Source organism: Watersipora subatra, chromosome 6, assembly GCF_963576615.1.
Source record: "Watersipora subatra chromosome 6, tzWatSuba1.1, whole genome shotgun sequence".
Classification (NCBI taxonomy): domain Eukaryota; kingdom Metazoa; phylum Bryozoa; class Gymnolaemata; order Cheilostomatida; family Watersiporidae; genus Watersipora; species Watersipora subatra.
In genome coordinates this window covers 53,482,713-53,497,094 of record NC_088713.1, presented here as the reverse complement: position 1 = coordinate 53,497,094, position 14,382 = coordinate 53,482,713, and the positions used below count along the sequence as shown (strand labels likewise).

Genomic DNA, 14,382 nt, shown 5'->3' with positions numbered 1-14,382 from the left:
CAACCCTAGCTTCTATCTTACTCACATTTTATTATTATATATACATTTATAATCATTGCTCACTTGTATATCAACATGGCCTAGCACAATCCTAGTTTTGCTTATTGTATCTTTAGTAGTTTTTATCTTACTCACATTTTAATATTATATATACATTTATAATCACTGCTCCCTTGTATATCAACATGGACTAGCACAATCCTAGCTTTGTTTATTGTATCTTCAGTAGCTTTTTATCTTACTCACGTTTTATTATTATATATTCATTTATATTCGCTGCTCACTTGTATATTAACATAGACTAGCTCAATCCTAGCTCTGTTTATTGTATCTTCAGTAACTTTTATCTTACTCACATTTCATTATTATATATACATTTATAATCACTGCTCACTTGTATATTAACATGGACTAGCACAATCCTAGCTTTGTTTATTCTATCTTCAGTAGCTTTTTATCTTACTCACATTTTATTATTATATATACATTTATAATCACTGCTCACTTGTACATTAACATGGACTAGCACAACCCTAGCTTTTATCTTACTCACATTTTATTATTATATACAATTATAATCACTGCTCACTTGTATATTAACATAGACTAGCACAATCCTAGCGTTGTTTATTGTATCTTCTGTAGCTTTTATCTTACTCACATTTTATTATTATATATACATTTATAAATCACGGCTCACTTGTACATCAACGCGAAAGTGAATTTCGCGAAATTGGAATTCGCGAAATTACACATTATATATTATATAGTCAAGTTTCGTGAAATCGAATTTCGCGAAGTGAATTTCGCGAAATTGGATTTCGCGAAAATTACATATTATACATTACATAGTCAACTTTCGCGAACTTGAATTTCGCGAAAGTACTACATTATATATATTATATAGTCAACTTTCGCGAAATTACACATTATATATATTATATAGTCAACGAAAGTTGACTATATAATATATATATTGTGGAATTTCGCGAAATTCAATTTCACGAAAGTTGACTATATAATATATATAATATGTAATTTCGCGAAATCCAATTTCACGAAAGTTGACTATATAATATATATAATGTGTAATTTCGCGAAATTGAATTTCGCGAAATTACACATTATATATATTATATAGTCAACTTCCGCGAAATTACACATTATATATATTATGTAGTCAACGAAAGTTGACTATATAATATATATAATGTGGAATTTCGCGAAATTCAATTTCGCGAAAGTTGACTATATAATATATATAATGTGTAATTTCGCGAAATCCAATTTCGCGAAATTGAATTTTGCGAAAGTGAATTTCGCGAAATTACACATTATATATATTATATAGTCAACTTTCGCGAAATTACACATTATATATATTATATAGTCAACGAAAGTTGACTATATAATATATATAATGTGTAATTTCGCGAAATCCAATTTCGCGAAATTGAATTTTGCGAAAGTGAATTTCGCGAAATTACACATTATATATATTATATAGTCAACTTTCGCGAAATTACACATTATATATATTATTTAGTCAACTTTCGCGAAATTGTATTTCGCGAAAGTGAATTTCGCGAAAATGGATTTCCCGAAATTACATATTATATATATATTATATAGTCAACGAAAGTTGACTATATAATATATATAATGTGTAATTTCGCGAAATCCAATTTCGCGAAATCCAATTTGGCGAAATTGAATTTCGCGAAAGTGAATTTCGAGAAATTACACATTATATATATTATATAGTCAACTTTCGCGAAATTACACATTATATATTATATAGTCAACTTTCGCGAAATTGAATTTCGCGAAAGTGAATTTCGCGAAAATTGATTTCGCGAAACTACATATTATATATATTATATAGTCAACCTTCGCGAAATTGAATTTCGCGAAATCTGTTTAGCTGATTTTACAATTTCGTGATCATAAATTACACAAGTTTAATCAACCATAATATTGATTCTGCTTACTATATAAGCAACGAGAAAGAATAAGTTTTTCATCTCATTTTATTTATAATAGTTTACAATGTGTGCTCGAGAGAAAAACGTGGATAGACTCCTAACTCAGACAAAATGCATCGACACGTGTGTTGAGATATGGGGCTACTGCCCTTGGGGTAGAGAGGTAGATCCTGAAAAACAGAAGGCTTTTCGATTCAAGATCAAGCTTCAAAAGAAAGTAAGGACTACATTATAATATTTTACTAAATTATATTTTTGATTAAAGGAAACTTGAGAATATAAACTACATATTAAATATATTTCGAATTAGAGGGTTTGCTTAAATGAAACAATTAAATTATACGAAGTAATTTTGGAAATTATTGTAGAAATCATTGGTCATGCAGCAGCAAAGAGAGGAGTTCTTTCGTAACTTCGATGTTACATTGACTTTAAAAGTAAGTATTACATTATATTTATTTCGTCTAATATTGTTGTATAATGATAAAACATGTAACTAAAGATCAAATACATTCGACAAAATTCACTCCAATTGGTATGTAAGAATGTTAAAATGAGTATCAATCTGTGAAAACAGTAATTAATATTTTGTATAACTCCACTTTAAAACAAAAGGAGTTGGAATTGAAATTCAAAGTAAGACCTGACTGTGTTTTAATTTGTCTGCATGTTCTACTCTGACTATAATCAATGCAATTGTAGGATCCTGGGCATCACCGAACTAAATATAGTCCTTTTCGGAGAAGGCTTTATGAATTTGAATCTTCAGTAAGTAGTACATTATATTTATTTCTGTATTATAACTGAATATCCTCCTCTGTCTGTGTGTCCTAGTCTGACTATGTGATGTAACATATTTGTTTTTCTTATTGTCTGTATGTCCTACTCTAGCTGATTGCATATCCTATTCTGTCTGCATTACATCTTGCATATCATTCTATGATTCGATGACTAATGCAATTGAAATTTACAATTTAAGTTGGAGTCCATTGTGAATGTAGAGTCTACTATCTCAGCAAGGTTATAGTAAACCATCCTGACTGTAATCATTGCAATTGCAGGCTCCCGTATCTCAACAGGAAGATTCCATTCAGAAAAAGGATGGATCTTCTTCTTCTTCAGTAAGTATTACATTATATTTGATTTTTAGTTTGAATGAATGATCTAATCTGATTGTATGTCTTACTTTTACTATATATCACTAAAAAATAATGTATGTTTTGATTGTAGACAGTTCATTCTCATTCGACAATGAAAGAAGAAGAAGAAAATTGGGATTGAATGAAATTCAATAGTCTTTTTTATATTATGTTTTAGCATTTTTATATACAAAACTTTTATTCAATAACATATCCATTGATAGTAAGTTTAAATCCCTATGATATATCATCAAATAAACTATATAAAATTTAATCATAATATCATTTCCTTAACTCATTACTGTCTTGATATACAGAGTTTATAATCTTTGTTTTAATTTCTCTCTGAATTCCTTCAGATTGCATGCTCCGTCAATTCTGAAAAGTTTTAATCCTGATGAAGACTTAGAGTTCATGTAAATCTCACTTCGATCCAATATCATGAGAGCTGGTGTCAACCATTGAAATGATGAGGGAATGTTATACTTTTGAGGATCGATGATCGAACATAATACCACACGCTCTCCCTTACGTTCAACGAAGAATTGCAACGCAATCTCACAATTGTCATTTTCTTCAGACTTATTTGCTTGTATTACTTCTAACGAAGCTGGAATATCCAAAACTTTTAGATCAATCCATTTCCATGGTTCTTGCATTTCCTCGGTTTTAAAAACTGTTGCAATAGGTGACGTGATTTTCTCATCTCCTTCCATATAATTTTCCTTGGATTCGAATAACCGCTTTACTACCGAACTATTTTTTGATGATCTTCGTAATGACGTAGTTCTGTTCAATCTAGACTTGGTTGGTCTTCTATACTCTCTTTGTTTCATATTCAATTGGGAAGTTCTTTCAGAAATAATGTCAATATTCATACTATTGGAAGTTGACTCCTCAGAAGCTCCAGTAACAATCAGCACTAACTAATAATACTTCATCAATTTATACATTATCTTTAAAAAAGTAGTGGAACCATAACAGCGATGGATAATTTCAGAATTTATGAGGTTTACAATCAAAATGAATATTCGTTCGCAGACACATCATTCTCATTCGGGATCGGAAAAAAGAAAATACATGCAAGCTCCGACGATCTCGAAATCCATCCGCCACCACCGTCAACCCGTCGCCACCGAGCTCTCCGTCAATCCCCGAAACGGCACGGAAGAGCGACCTCTACCGGACGCCAACGAAATCCGATAATCCCAAATACAACCGCGAATCGTCTCGTGGCCCGACTCACCACTCGGCCACCGACACCACCCCGCGACGTCACGAACCAACTCACACCATTACTCGCACCACGAATCACACAGCTCGCCATGACTCACACCATGACTCAACACCGCCTAGCTCCGCCCCCCAACTGTCAGTCAAACAGATCCTGATGTGATGTCACTTCCTGCTCCCTAAGCTCCGCCTAGTGTGTGTAGATCTGCTCTCACTATACTACTGTTATATTATTCTTATCGTGGAATGAATCATAAAAACTGAACTTTTTATTATACAGATTCAAAGTAGCACCTGCCACCACATGACAAGGAAGAGGAGTTGAAATAAATCCTTGAGATAAAATATATTCTGCCCATTGCTTTATGGCAGCAGTCATCATATTCTTATCTTAAAATGAGTAATAAAAATTTGGAATGCTTTGCTATTTAAGTCAGATAAGGCACGTGTCGTGTCATCATATAGCTGTATTTCCATAATTGATGGAGACAAAACTATGTTTTTCCCATTGCCTCATAGCAAGAGCCGGCATGTTGGGCAGATATCTGATAAGCTTATCAATGACATAAATTGTATACATTAGAGCTAAATGCCAGAAAGGGAGTTGTTTGAGTTGGTGATTAAATATCTTTTACAATGCTTGGTATCAATTTTATCAGAGATATGACGCCTACCAGACTCTCATATTACAAGGCACCTGTTTAGTTAAGAAGTTTACTGTGTTAGATAGTCAAATTACTTATAGAGATCAAGAAATACTCACAGAGATCTTTGAGAGTAGTAGGCAGTTGACAGAATAAATCTAGCAATATAGAAAATCTGTAAAAAAACGTGAGTTGGTTACAAAAAGAACAGAGACATTAAAGGCATAGATGGAATTTGAATATTCATAGAGTGTACAGGTGTTTCTATTGATAGTTTTATTGCTCAGTCAGTTGAAATATAAAATGTATAAAGTGTAACTACTAAAAGGTAGAGCTAATACATGTGTAGCGCTATGAATCACTCGTATACTTAAACTAGATATGGGTTCTACATGTATTTACATTAAATGTTTTAATGTACATGTACCTTAATACATTTTGTGACACAAAGTGACAACTTGTAGAACAGGGTATTAAGGGCCAATATGGAGTTACTCACTATTTATATGGATTACATAAAATACTAGGAAGTTGAGGTTTTCTCTTTGTTGTAAAATATAATAACCTTCCCTTAGGTTGCACGTAATATTAATGCCAGTGGAAGTACCCCAATAGAACACATGAGAACACAATGTAGAAATATATTACTGAGTATTAGTCAGCTGTGTATATATTTGATAATTTCACTGGGAAGCTAGCTCAGTAATATCAAATCTATTTGATGTAGAGGTGGAAAGGTCATGACCCTTGTATTCATGTTATTCTGTACCACGGACTGTGCATAAAACATTACTAAACAGTTGGTATGGAAGCTATTTATATACTACTACTGCTGTTAGTTTGTTTTATACTGAGTTTAGTTCACCTTAGACTAGTTGATTTTTTTTATCATATTAATTGGAGGTGAAAAAGACTATATTTTGGTTAATACAACTTTGATTATACTCTTTTGGCCTCTATGTAGTAATTAGTCATTATTTCTTGTTGTGACAGTTATGAGCTGACCAAGCAATGCTCAATAGGTAGTAGGTACCATAGTTCAAAGTTGAAAAGCATAGAGAGTTTATTTGGAGTTGTCTTTTAAAACAAAAAGTGCCAACAACTCCAAAGATCAAAATGTGTCTAGATCTAAGTACGGTAGAGGCTCCTATAGCGTATAGTTCCTATAGCATAAAGTTCGGATAAGGTAAACATTTTATGTAAAGTTTTTGCTTCTTACTACGTAAAAAATTCCATGTAACGTAAAGTGTCAAGTCGGCGAATTTTCGAAATCAATTTAAATGTTGGTTTCTTTTGCTGCACTTAAGGAAAAAAAGATGCCATGAGCTTATCGGGATATCTATTATATGTATATAACTTTTACGTCATTATAGTTTGTTGTAATAGATCATTAAATGTGTTGACAAAAAGGCGAATAAGATAGCTGCGCAATTGTTCATAAACACAAAGGTGATCGGTTGGTGCAGGTGCTTTAGCTTTGGTCTACCAGTCCTAATGTCATGAGTTGGAATATCGTCGAAAACTATGTTTGTCTTAACCTTGACTCCTGGATAGTAATAAATAAACAAACAGGTAGAACTGCTTTTTATAGTAAAAAGTATCCTTATTGTAGACGTACAAAATATTTGTTATTAGCTTTTCTTTGCAGAATAGACTTTGTTGTTTAGAAAAATAAACAAATCGTGGTTAGTGAACGTCGAAAATGTGCAGTCCTTATCAACTTGTTGTAAATTTACCGCAATCATGGTCTCTAAAACTACTAAGATTGATCATTGAAAGTTGTTGATGGTAAGCATTTATTCTGCAGTTACAGTACAGCCTAGAAATTAAAAGAGTTAGGTAAAGTTTTACCTTTTTGCATGGCTAAAGGGGTGAGTTTGGAAAGATATTGGAAAGGATTACACAATTTACATGTACTTTACTGTTCTTATAACATAAATTCTCTGCAACGTAAACGTTCCTGGAACTGATTATTTACGTTATTGGAGCATCTACTGTATTATTGAACGGCTCCAGAGCATCAAATGCGTTTGATAGAACCGCTACAATCTTATTGATTTTGGTAGCAGTCATTTGGAATCTTCCAGTTGTAATGATTTGTCACCCAGTTTCATGATATTACCTCTAACTTATCAAGCAACATCGTGCAGCATGAGCCTCACACTGGCCCATTCTAAGTCTTTAATAGATTTACATCTGACACAAAATACTGATGTTTCTACAATGTATCTTTTTTATTCATGGTAGAACTGCGGCTCCCTCTACATTAACCACTACTCCTAGTACAGCTATAGTAAGTCGGAACTATTCATTGATTCCTTACCCATAGTACTACAGCAACTTCAGCAAGTACTAATAGTACTATAGCTGTCATTATTTACTCAATCAATTACAGTGATTTATTGCTAATATTAAGAATATCGGTACATATATATTTCCTGGCAAAGCTATTGTAAAAACTTATAACAGATCAGCAGAAACTTCATTGGCTAAAAAAAGGACCAGTAGAAAAGCTCTACATACAAGAAGATGGCATGTATGCTAGCACAAAATTTGGAAGAAAAAAATAAATAATTTGGTGACATAGCTTTCTATTTGGTTAGTAAATTGGTTTATTATAGTCAAGGTTTGACTCCGCTCGTGGGGGAAACTTTCTGGAACGCAGTCGAAGTCTTCTCTTGATGACAACAAAATAGAACAAACCGGCAATTACAATAGCGGATGTGATATACAATAAATAGCACATAGACATCTCTGCACGACCTATGGCTGTTTTGGTTTCCCAATGTCGCAGTGAGTCCACGCCTGGCAAGCGTTTCCACTCCGGAGCGTGAGAGAGGAGTTTAGGAAAGTTGAAAGGTCTAACATCTGCATAGAGTGAATGTAGAAAATCATAAACCAGTAAGAAACAAAACAATCAAATAAATATGAGCTGATACAGGTAACTGTTGACTGGGTGTACATAACTAACAGATAGTCACTGTACTCACCAACTACACTCATAGTAAATGGCCTTGACAATTCATTACCACTACAAATAATCCTATAAGGTAAAGTTTCCTGGAATAGATTGTCTACATTGTAGAAGGGTCTACTGTATATTAACTTTACCCATCGCACCTGATACTTGCACCTGATACTTGCACCTGCTATCGGATAATACACAACCTGCTTCAAGGGTCGTAATGCCGGAGACTAAATTAGCACTACCAGCTCCAAACTGGGGTGTATTTGGGCATTATGTTAGAATGAAGTAAAATACCCATCAAAGTCTGACTAGACTTCCCAGAAAGTGTGATATGGCTGCACTCGAAAACAGGAAAAGATAGATTTAGTCTTAAGCTAGCCGCAGCAGCAGACCAAAGATGACAGTATGTGTAGACCTGTTCTTTCTTGCTAGATTACATCTCTGTACTACCAAGAGTGGGATTCTAGTAAAGCAAAAACTGGTGTTTCTTTAAACCTTATACATGTAGATTTATGGAAATGACGCAAATCAATACTAATCATACCAACTCGACCATCGTCCGGCTAGAACAGGGTTCTAGCTCTGGCGCCATCACTCAGTGAAATATCAGCTAGGAAGGAAACAAAGGAGTAACAAGACCATCTTGATTTTTGCAGAAGAGATCTTGGTAGTGTGAAAGCTCAAATCAATCATAATGACAAATTGCACTTGTGGCAATAACATTTTAGATCTACCAGATTAATATCACAGCACTCTGCGAGACCCGTCTAACGTTGTCAAAAACAGAACTTTAAATATACCAGATTGATATAGCAGCACCCTGTGAGACCTGTCTAACGCTATCAACAACAGAACTTCAGATAAATCAGATTAATATTGCAGCATTCTGCGTGAGACCTGTCTAAAGGTATAAACACACTAGGCGATTTTATCGCGAGCGTCATGAAGAGGGCGGAAATATCGCTAGCGTGTGCATAAACACACTGGAGCGATTCACCAGCGATAAGTAAATAGAGCGTGCTCGCAAATAGCCAATAGAATTCTGTATAACCAGTTACTCCGGAGTTCTCAATAGTTACAAGTAAATATGGCGCTTACAAAACAACGTCGTCAACGACTTTTGATGCTACTAGGACTATCTCACATTCATAAATTGCGAATTACCAAAAGAAACAAGAACAAACGTTTTTGGATTCAAATGCCTAACCTTAATCGAGCGTTGCAAGGTGGTTATAACAGTGTTTTTGAAGTTTACCAACGCAACAACTCCCACGAGCACCTTTACCGAGAAGCTGTCCGTGTCACACCCCAATGCTTCAACCACATATTATAATTTATTAAAGAAGACATTGTTAAATCGGACACCCAGTTGAAAAAAGCTATATCAGCAGAACTGCGACTCACACTCACTCTACTCTACTTAGCCACCGGGGACAGCATCAAATTGATAGCCATGTTTTTTAGAGTAGGGCTGTCCACAGCGAGAGAAATCATTTATACCACTTGTGATTCTATTTGGGATCGTTTGCGTCATACTTATCTGGTAACTCCATCTACCGAGGATGCCTGGCTCGATATCGCCAAAGGGTAATTAATATAGATCTTATAAATAATTGTTCATTTTTTCTCAGTTAAATAAAAAACGTTGTTTAGTAAAGTGCTATTTTGTACCTGCTAAATTATCATGTATGAGAAAACACTGATTTTTATCTCAAATACTTTAGCTGTTCACATCAATTTATGCATCATGTAACATAATGTCTCAACAATTGATTCTATTTGTATTACAGATATGAGCAAACATGGAATTTTCCCAATTGCTTGGGAAGTGTAGACGGGAAGCATTGTCAAATCCAGGCACCACGTAACAGCGGCTCAATGTATTTCAACTACAAGAGGACTTTTAGGTAACAAAATGTTTGTAAAGCATTTCTAGAATGGTTTTTTCTTATTTCGCCTCCTCTTCACCTTCTCTCCACACATTTCTTGTTTAGAGTAGCAATTTTTTTTATTAGTGATGAGCCAACCTGTGAAATATGTTACAAAATATAACCATGTTGCCATTTGAAACCAAGTGTTGGGTCTTGGCAATCTGCTTGTAAACTAGCACATTACTTGTCACAGGGCAAATATCTTTTTAATTATTTTAGTGATGTACTTATGGCAATGTGCGATGCCAAGTACAGATTTACGTATGTTGATGTTGGCACTCACGGACGATTTTCTGATGGGGGAACCTTTGGCCAGTCTTCATTAAACGCTGCAATGGAGTCTGGCCAGCTCAATATACCGTCCCCAACAAACTTGCCAGGTAATTAAAAAATTTGTCAAATCACAAATTTCTTGCCTTTAAATATTTTCATAAAGTGCTGAAATATCACTTAATATTCATCGGCATCCTGAATTTCCCAGAGTGATATGTACAATAGGAGTCATTTGATGATTTTGTATTTATTTCAGGAACTTCTCAGCCATTACCATTTGTGATGGTAGGAGATGAGGCATTCCCTCTTAAGCCATGGTTAATGCGGCCATTCCCAGGGAGAGTGGTAGACAGCCATGGCAAGAAGATTTACAACTATCGGCTAAGCAGGGCACGGAGGACCATTGAAAATGCTTTTGGCATAATGACCTCTAGGTTAGTGTTCTCAATACACAAATCTGCAATCTACTTTACTGCTTGAAACACCATGTGCAAAAATATTATTATATTAGGCACTATGTGACATTTTCATTATGCGCTGTTTACAATTTGCTTCACTTGAAATTTTTTAGATGGAGATGTTTGAGGGACAATACTCTTGTCATGTCACCAGATAATGCCAAGAGAGTTATCTTAGCAACTTGTGTTCTCCACAATGTTATGAGAGAACAAAACATAAACCCATACAGCCCACCAGGGTTTGCCGACTCCATAGCACCTGGAGGAGAAATCGTGGAAGGTATCTGGCGACGCGAGACACCTGCTCATAACCGCAGACAAACAAACCGCAGCTACAGTCAAGATGCCGCCGACATCAGAAACCACCTTAAATCATACTTCACTGGACTTGGGGCTGTGGAATGGCAAGATGCCCATGTACGCAGAACGCAATGAGCTCTGTTGTTGTCTATTGTGTACAATTTTAATGTCACAACAATTTTAAAAGCAAATACACTATATTATTAAGCAAAATATTATTATATTATTAAGCAAACTATTATTATATTATTAAGCAAACTATATTTGTTATTATAATATCAAGCAATATATATTTATTATTATATTACCAAACAATATATATTTACTAAGTGTGTATTAAAAATGAAATCATAATATAAAGCTATCCGTTCAACTCCTCAGTGTGGGCAGCATGTGCACTTCTGGTAAACTTAGCCCTGAATATTATGTCCCTTATCTCTCTTATAACTAGCTCCTGTTCTAGTTCTCCTTTAATGGAGCGAATGTCTCTGGCCACCTCTGCTCCAAAACTGTCAAGTCTATCCTCTTGATCCATTGAATCAAAACGTTTAAGCAATTCCTGGCCAAAGTCAACTTCGGCACACTTCCTCTTCTTACTCTTGGACGATGAGGGAGCTTGGGATGTTTGGGAGGCTGATGCAAGTAAGGAGATGTTTGTAGACGGGCATTCTTCCTCATCTATGCTCACAGCAGCCACTTCCTCTAATGTACTGATAGTGCTCGTAGTGCTAAAACGACAAAGCTTATTTTATTAATTTTTTTGGTGTTAATTTATGCATGTGCATCTATTTGCAAGCACATAATAATTTATTACAATTACTGAGCATGCACGCGAGGCTGACAACAGCTGCTGTAGATCAAAATTTCCTTCACTCATTTTAGGTAATGGTTCAGATATCCAACTAGTTCATTTATATTGGCAATCAGATTATAAGTCTATGATTCTAGTCTATACTAACTGCAAACGTGTGTCCATTAACTAACCTTGGTCGATCAACATGGTCTTTAAGCCATTTCAGAAATGGAAACCATTTCCATTTTGGACCTGGGCAAGCAGCTGCGCCAGACCGCTGTGCTCTATTCTTTTCAAGTACGCATTTTCTAAACTGATCACGCAGCGACTTCCATTGTTGCTTTGCTTTTGTTACTAAAACAAATAATTATTAGTTACATCCCGTTAAGAAAGCTACTTTAAACTATTTGATTAAATTCATCCCACATATGTCATGTAGCCGATGTACTTAGTATAGTTAAGTACAACGGAGCCGTTTACATAATAAACAATAATTACTTACCATTCTCAATATGACCAACTTTCAGCACAATTACTTCCCAAATATTATTTTTCATGTGTGAATCTTTGTAGCTTTTGTGTTTTGTATCATATAATACAGGATTTTCTCTTATTAACTCGATGAAAAGTTCAATGTTCATTTTGCGCGTGTTCAGAAAGTCGTACCTCGGACAGTCGTTAACAAAGGAAGAAATATGGTACGCGAAAATCGAAGCATCATGGGGGAATGAAAACAACCAATCAAAATGCACCTCACGGGCGATAAAGTTGTGTAGAGAAAAGTCTAGCGTTATCGCTCTGCATGAGCACGCTGAGTGAATTCCAGCGCAGATTAGCGCCACGCAGCGCGATATCGCTCTAAATATCGCCTAGTGTGTTTATACCTTGAAGGTATGGACACATGTAACAAATTGTTTGCCCAATCTGACCAAATTCACGAAATTCACAGAGTTCACATAATTATTCGGCCGAATATAACAGAATTATCTGAGCTGTGCATGCACACCGAATTCGTCGACGAAACGCTTTCAATTTGTTAGACAAGTTATTAGCGAGCACCATTTTAGCAGCTTTTGCAATTAGTATAGTCCAAGAAATGTATTACGACACACAATAAAAGTACCCGTGCAATTCAGCATATTTAGTACATATGATACATCTGCTTAGATTGCACTATTGTTGGTTTTTTTATCGTTCGTACACCATGAGTAGTATAGTGAGAGCAGATCTACACACACTAGGCGGAGCTTAGGGAGCAGGAAGTGACATCACATCAGGATCTGTTTGATTGACAGTTGGGGGGCGGAGCTAGGCGGTGTTGAGTCATGGTGTGAGTCATGGCGATCTGTGTGATTCGTGGTGCGAGTAATGGTGTGAGTTGGTTGGTGACGTCGCGGTGGTGGTGTCGGTGGCCGAGTGGTGAGTCGGGCCGCGAGACGATTCGCGGTTGTATTTGGGATTATCGGATTTCGTTGGCGTCCGGTAGAGGTCGCTCTTCTGTGCCGTTTCGGGGATTGACGGAGAGCTCGGTGGCGACAGGTTGACGGACGGTGGCGGATGGATTTCGAGATCGTCGGAGCTTGTATGTATTTTCTTTTTTTCGATCCCGAATGAGAATGATGTGTCTGCGAACGAATATTCATTTTGATTGTAAACTTCATAAATTCTGAAATTATCTATCGCCTCTAAGTCTTCATCAGGATTAAAACTTTTCAGAATTGACGGAGCATGCAATCTGAAGGAATTCAGAGAGAAAATTAAAACAAAGATTATAAACTCTGTATATCAAGACAGTAATGAGTTAAGGAAATGATATTATGATTAAATTTTATATAGTTTATTTGATGATATATCATAGGGATTTAAACTTACTATCAATGGATATTTTATTGAATAAAAGTTTTGTATATAAAAATGCTAAAACATAATATAAAAAAGACTATTGAATTTCATTCAATCCCAATTTTCTTCTTCTTCTTTCATTGTCGAATGAGAATGAACTGTCTACAATCAAAACATACATTATTTTTAGTGAGATATAGTAAAAGTAAGACATACAATCAGATTAGATCATTCATTCAAACTAAAAATCAAATATAATGTAATTCTTACTGAAGAAGAAGAAGATCCATCCTTTTTCTGAATGGAATCTTCCTGTTGAGATACGGGAGCCTGCAATTGCAATGATTACAGTCAGGATGGTTTACTATATCCTTGCTGAGATAGTAGACTCTACATTCACAATGGACTCCAACTTAAATTGTAAATTTCAATTGCATTAGTCATCGAATCATAGAATGATATGCAAGATGTAATGCAGACAGAATAGGATATGCAATCAGCTAGAGTAGGACATACAGACAATAAGAAAAACAAATATGTTACATCACATAGTCAGACTAGGACACACAGACAGAGGAGGATATTCAGTTAAAATAATCTGTTTTAATCTGAGTAGGGATATAACATACACTTTGCTAAGATATTGGAGTTTGCAATTGCAATGAATACAATCAGCCTAGAACACATAGTTACTACTCAGAAGAGAAGATTCATTGTATCATTCCTACATAACATCTAGATTGAATTTGTAGTACTTACTGTAAACCGTAATCTTTCGTTGAGATCTTGATAGAACTTTTCACGTAAGAGAAATCG

The 14,382-nt window shown here is 35.1% G+C and overlaps 1 protein-coding gene and 1 long non-coding RNA gene across 2 annotated transcripts in view; both read left to right on the top strand.

The window, feature by feature from the left end:
- The window catches only part of LOC137398359 (uncharacterized), a 143,961-nt gene that overhangs the window by 13,180 nt on the left and 116,399 nt on the right, over nt 1-14,382 (top strand). The window lies entirely within an intron of this gene.
- Nucleotides 2,343-3,106, top strand: LOC137399012 (uncharacterized). The gene is made up of 3 exons (XR_010979115.1): nt 2,343-2,422; nt 2,688-2,753; nt 3,047-3,106. It is a non-coding gene; the product is annotated as an uncharacterized lncRNA (long non-coding RNA).